Here is a 6,515-nt window from a genome sequence, read left to right on the forward strand (position 1 = left end):
GATTTGAACCCAGGTCTCCCAGGTCCTAGTCCAAAACTCTTAAGCACTCTACTCGAATGAGACTCTTGGAAAATGCATGCATGCGCATTTAATGAAAGTTTCAGTGCAATGTCTTGGTGTTTGTATTTAAAGTTGTGTACACATGTGTCAATGACATTAATATATTAATGGTAATTATAGTAGAAGAGTAAATTTTAGGTATTGCTAGACGGCGATGGGGTTAGTTTGGAATGCTGGGATTGAACAATTGAACAATTTCCACATGAATCTCAACAAGATCTAAAATATAAACACAAAACGCCAACAGCAACAACCCCTGAAAAAAAGTTCATACAACCATCTTCTCAGGGTTCCTACTCTTTGTGAGGATGAACCTTCTTGCTACAAATAAAGATCAGGTCTCCTGACCGCTGTTTTGCTCCCTTAACTTGCCTGGATTCTCCTTCTTTGCTGACCCCGGAGGGACCGCGGGGTGTGGCTGTTGGGATATTGCCAGGGAGACGGAGGCATCAGGCAGCCCCCAGGTGCCTCTGGACGACCACCGGTCTCCCGTGGAACAGCACCAGTGAATTAGCGACAGGAGCCTCAGAGACATTCCAAACCCCATGCCCACCCTTTCCGCAGAGTCTCCACAAGGAAAGATGCAGACAGGAGAGCATATTCACAGCTTTATTCAACGTAGTTCAGAACAAAGGAAAAACATGACTGCTTGCCTCCGTCTCCAGGAAAACAGCCAGAATACAAAAGCTATATACAAAACGGAAGTTCCCAGCAGAAGCTGGAAGTAAACAGGCATGTGACACACAACAGCCTGCTCCCTTTTAAGGTGGAACGGAACTATATCCTAACAGTGGCCCCCTGGGGAGCTGGGCAGCGGAGGAAATCAGCACCCCAGGATTTTTTCCTTCTCCGTGCTTTTCCACCTGAGCCTCTTACCTAAAAGCCTTAGACCCCGCAATGAGACAGGATTGTGTCCCTGCCCTCAGCAGACAAAATAGCTCCCCCTCCCAAGATATTGAGGTGCCCTGAGGGCTGTGCGGGACCCCCAGTCATAGAAATGAAAAGGGGAGGGGCTCAGGAGAGTTTCAGGGAGGGGTCAGCACAGGCTCCAGAAGCTCCTTCTCACTGATCCCCCCCCCTATGAAGTTCCTTTAAGACCCCGTGTTTCAGAGGAAAGGTTCACCTGCAGCGAAACAAAATGCAGCTGCCCTGGCTGAGTGGAGCCAGGCTGGGGGGCACCTTGAGGATCCCAGAAATGTGTCAAAGCATACAGTTCTTATTGGGTCCCCAGTGAGGCACAAAACTTAACTCCCGAGAGCAAATCCAGTTTCAGCAGTAGAAAAATACAGCACATAGGATACCTAAGTCAGGCACACACACCGGCAGAAGGGAGCAAGGGCGGAAAGAGGCTGGAAGGACACAAGGCAATGGAGGTGTGTCTTTCACTTCCTGTCGTCTGGGAGGGAAGTCAGGAACTCGGCATCTGCAGGGGCTTCACGAAGCAAAGCTTTCTGCCGGCTGCTTTCAGGCAAATGGGCATCACAGAAACACACACTGTGATTCTTAGTATGTTGCCATATCAATTGTTTTTTATAGGTTATCACGATGTGGTCTAGAAACCAGTTTGGAACAATATATCGCCTGGCCCTAATCCACACTGACCACCAGCAATCCAGATAAACACTCTTTTATAAATAAAGCACTTTTTGCAATCTTTTCATTTAAACTGCTTCTCCTCTCTGAATTTGTTGATGGTTTGTAGGGTTTCAACTCCTAAACTTCTTCCTGTCTGTGAGTCTGTTGATTTAGAACTTCCACTAGGATTGAACCTCTTTCTACTTTCCTGATATTTATAAGGTTTGTCTTTTGTGTGAGTTTGTTAACATAAATCAAGGGTTCCACTCTAACTGAAGCTCCTTCCACAGTCCATACATTTAAACAGTTTCTCCCCTGTGTGTCTGCTGATGTTTTCTAAGGTTTCCATTCCGACTGTAGCTCTTTCCACACTGAATGCATTTAAAAGGTTTCTCCCCTGTGTGAGTCCGTTGATGTATTCTAAGGTTTCCATTATGACTAAAGCTCTTTCCGCACTCCAAACATTTAAATGGTTTCTCCCCTGTGTGTGTCTGTTGATGTATTTTGAGGTGTCCACTCTGACTGAAGCTCTGTCCGCACTCCAAACATTTAAATGGTTTCTTCCCTGTGTGTGTCTGTTGATGTATTCTAAGGTGTCCATTGTAACTGAAGCTCCTTCCGCACTCCATGCATTTATATGGTTTCTCCCCTATGTGAGTCTGTTGATGTGTTGTAAGGTATCCATTTCGACTGAAGCTCTTTCCACATTCCATACATTTATATGGTTTCTCCCCTGTGTGAATCTGTTGATGTCTTCTAAGGCTTCCTCTATCACTAAAGCTCTTTTCACACTCCATACATTTAAATGGTGTCTCCCCTGTGTGAATCCGTTGATGCATATTGCAGTGTCCACTCTGACTGAAGCTCTTTCCACACTCCATACATTTATATGGTTTTTCACCCGTGTGAGTTCGTTGGTGTAATTTCAGACTTCCTTTCTGACTGAAGCTCTTCCCACACTCCCTGCATTCATATGGTTTCTCCCCTGTGTGAGTCTGGTGGTGTTTATTGAGGTGTGCACTCTTACTGTAGCTCTTTCCACACTCCATACACTTGTATGGTTTTTCACCCATGTGAGTCCATTGATGTAAACTTAAGTGTCCACTCTGACTGAAGCTTTTTCCACACTCCATGCATTTAAAAGGTTTTTTCCCCTGTGTGAGTCCGCTGGTGTTTATTGAGGAGTCCTCTCTGACTGAAGTTCTTCCCACACTCCCTGCATTGGAATCCTTTCTTGTCCATGTGACTCCGCTGATAAGTTCTAAGTTTTCCACTATCAGTGAAACTTTTCCCACTCTCCATACCTTTCAATGGTTTCTCCTCTCTTGGAGTCGATGTGAGCTATGTCTGCTAATTCAATGAAGCATATTCCATATTTCACACATTTTAATTTCTATTCCTAATGAAACGAAAGGTGCCCCATGCCCTGGAATTCTGAATGTCTTCTCCATCACCTTCTTCAGAGTGGGAGGAAAGGAAATCCTGTTTGGGTTTCAAGGAAGAGAACAAAGGGAAAGAGATGCCATTAGCACTGTCTTATATTTCAACATCTCCTACATTCCCCCGCCTCCGATCCATATTCCCAACTTTTAGGAAATGAAAAAGCAATGTCATCAAATGATAGTAATGCAGCAGAAACCTTTCATAATCCTCAAACATCGTTAATAAAGCAGCATGATCTTGGAATACAGCCTTTTCAAATCAATTGTTTCCTCACAGGAAAGGCAGCTGCTCTCTGTCCATGAACAGGCCCTCTCTTTCTCTGGTTCATTGTTCCTTTGGACATTCCCCATCCTCTGCATCATAATCCTCCATCCACCTCTAGATCTTCATGAATCACCTGCACAGCCCCATTGGCCTCAGGAGGTCCATGTGGACCATTATGTGAGGCCCAGGTCTACATCTTCTCCAGGGCCTGTGGTCTGGGTCAGTCAGAGAACTAGTGACAAGGCTTGGTGCTTGGGGTCAGCTGAATTGGTGCTCAGGGAAGCTCCTGTTCTTGGAGATGGACCTCTGTCTACATGTCTCACACTGCATGGAGAGAGCAGGAGAAGCAGAAGGAAAGCAGATGGCAAATGGGAAACACCCCCCCCCCCATTGTTCCTTATAATAATGATGTGCTGCCTGATCTCAGGACCATCTTCTGACTATCCTAATGTGACACTGAAAAAGCTGCATATTAAAGGCAAATGGATAACTGTACTAGTGAAAACTTCAACCTTGAATATGTAGTGTTCATTTATTGATGGCCTGAAGTTGTGTTATTTCTAGAGACATGAATTTATTCCTCTTCTGTCTCAAATATCACAATTATCTGATGTCATGGGGTGTTAGGGGAGTGGTTGTACCTTTGGACGTCCCCACCCTGCACTATGCTCTCACCTGAGGCTTCCAGAAGCTGTCAGGATGCAACAGGGGCCACGATTCCAGGAATGGCTTCAACCGGCCATCTACCGGGGAAGGGAGCCCATCAAGAAGAAAAACTCTGGTCCTAAACCTTCGCTGCCTTGTGAGTTATGTTCAGGAGAAGAAAAGGCTGTGGAGGGAAACCTACACAAATCCAGAGTGGAGTCTCTAAGATGGTTGGATGGTGCCCTGCACACCTTCTTCATTCAACTCCTGCAGCCAAGCTGGTGCCAAACCTACTGCTCTGTGTTCCTTGGGACCATATCAGCCAGGCTGAGAAGGGGGTCTTCTTGTCTAGGCAGCCCAGGACCCCCAAACACACTGCCCAGGCAGTGCTGCTAACACAGCAGTTTCATGAAGGCAGAGAGATGAGCTCAAAGTCTCTCCGATGTGGAACAAGGGAAACAGAAACAAAATTTACATCATAAATGTAAAGGTAAAGGGACCCCTAACGATTATGTCCAGTCGTGACCGACTCTGGGGTTGCGATGCTCATCTTGCTTTATTGGCCAAGGGAGCCGGCGTACAGCTTCCGGGTCATGTGGCCAGGATGACTAAGCCGCTTCTGGTGAACCAGAGCAGTGCACATAAACGTCGTTTACCTTCCCGCCGGAGGGGTACCTATTTATCTACTTCAACTTTGACGTGCTTTCGAACTGCTAGATTGGCAGGAGCAGGAACCGAGCAATGGGAGCTCACCCCATCGCGGGGATTTGAACCGCCGACCTTCTAATTGGCAAGTCCTAGGCTCTGTGGTTTAACCCACAGCGCCACCCGCATCCCATATTTACATCATACGGCACTGTAAAAGTATTCAAAATATTTGTTTTTCGAAGAAAAGACCACAATGTATCAGGTGGCCCCTTGAAAGCTAATTAAAGAATTGTGGCTGGAAGTTTTGGGGGTGCAGGACCAGGAAAGCTTCTGCCCCCCTGATCCTTCCAATGGGGATTCAGGCCTCATCATGGGACTTAAACTGCCCTGGCTGATTATCTCCAATGGGATAGATATTGAGAGGAAAGCTGTTTCCTGGTTCTGCTGGATCTCTTAGCGGCTTTGAAGACCTCTGGCCATGGTGTCCTTCTGGACCCTCTAGGGGGGCTGTGGGCCCTGTTATGCAGTGGTTCCCCTCCTTCCTCCTGGGCCATGTCCAGAAAGTGGTGTTCAGACCCCTGGATGCTTACTTGTGGGGTGCCCCAGGGCTCCATCCTCTCCCCTATGCTTTTTACTATCTATATGCAGCCACTGGGAGAGATCATCAGGGGGTTTGGGTTGGGTGTTCACCAGTATGTGGATGATGCCCAGTTCTTCCTCTCTTTTAAATTGGAGCTAGTGAAGATGGTGAATGCCCTGTGTGGCTGTCTGGAGGTGGCTGGAGGATGGATGGCGGCCAACACATTGAGGTTCAATCCTGACAAGACAGAAGTACTGCCCCTGGGGGAGGGTGGGGGCCTTCCTGGTCCTGATGGGGTAACTGTGCCCCTGAAGGACCAGGTTTGCAGCCTGGGGGTCATTTTGGACTCCCAGCTGTGCATGGAGGCGCAGGTCAATTCTGTGTCCAGGGCAGCTGTCTACCAGTTCCATCTGGTACGCTAGCTGAGAACTTACCAGCCTTCAGACTATCTCACCAGAGTGGCACATGCTCTGGTTATCTCCTGCTTGGTCTACTGCCATCTGCTCTACATGGGGCTACCTTTGAAGGTGACTGTGAAACTAATCCAGAATGGGGGAGCTAGACTAGTTACTGGGAGCAGCCACTAAGACCACATGACACTATATCTCAAGTATCTTCCCTGGCTCCCAGCGTATTTCTGAGCACAATTCAAACGGTTGGTGCTGACTTTTAAAGTGTCTGTGGAATGTGAAACACAAGAACAGTCAAGTACAACATCCCTAGAGTGGACATAAAAGGGGATGTCCTGACCAGCCAGTCAGAACTTCCAGTTTCTCCGAGGCTGGGACAGACTTCTTCTGCATGTGACTAGAGGTGGGCGCGACCTCACCTGCCCAGATAAGAGCAGGACTGGTCAGCCATCTCTCTCTCTCTGACTACATTCTTCAAAGAAGCAACATCTGCTTAGCCTAAGATGCTCTCTTGCACTGTCTCCTTATGGGATAGTTTCCAGGTGTATGTAACTTTTCTAACCTAAGTCTGCCTTCTGGGATCCATTTGTGAACAGAATGTGTGAGTAAACTCTTTTTATACTTTTATAGAAGACTGTGTCGTGTCTATCTTTTTATGAGGGACTAAAGTGGAAATTACCAAGGAAACTTATTTTAGAGGCTTTAGTGAGCCTGAGCAAACGCATCCGCTGTAAGTTTAAAAAGAGGAATGTTACTCTGCTAAATTGTACAACTTGTTAACACAAGTTGGAAAGGATATAATCAAACAATATTTCCTCTCCTGCATTCCTGAACATTCCCACAGTGTCATGGTTGCATTTTTCAGGCATAGAAAAGTACGGATGTAATGT

The sequence above is a fragment of the Podarcis tiliguerta genome (genome assembly GCF_965153285.1).
Source record: "Podarcis tiliguerta genome assembly, chromosome: 10".
Classification (NCBI taxonomy): domain Eukaryota; kingdom Metazoa; phylum Chordata; class Lepidosauria; order Squamata; family Lacertidae; genus Podarcis; species Podarcis tiliguerta.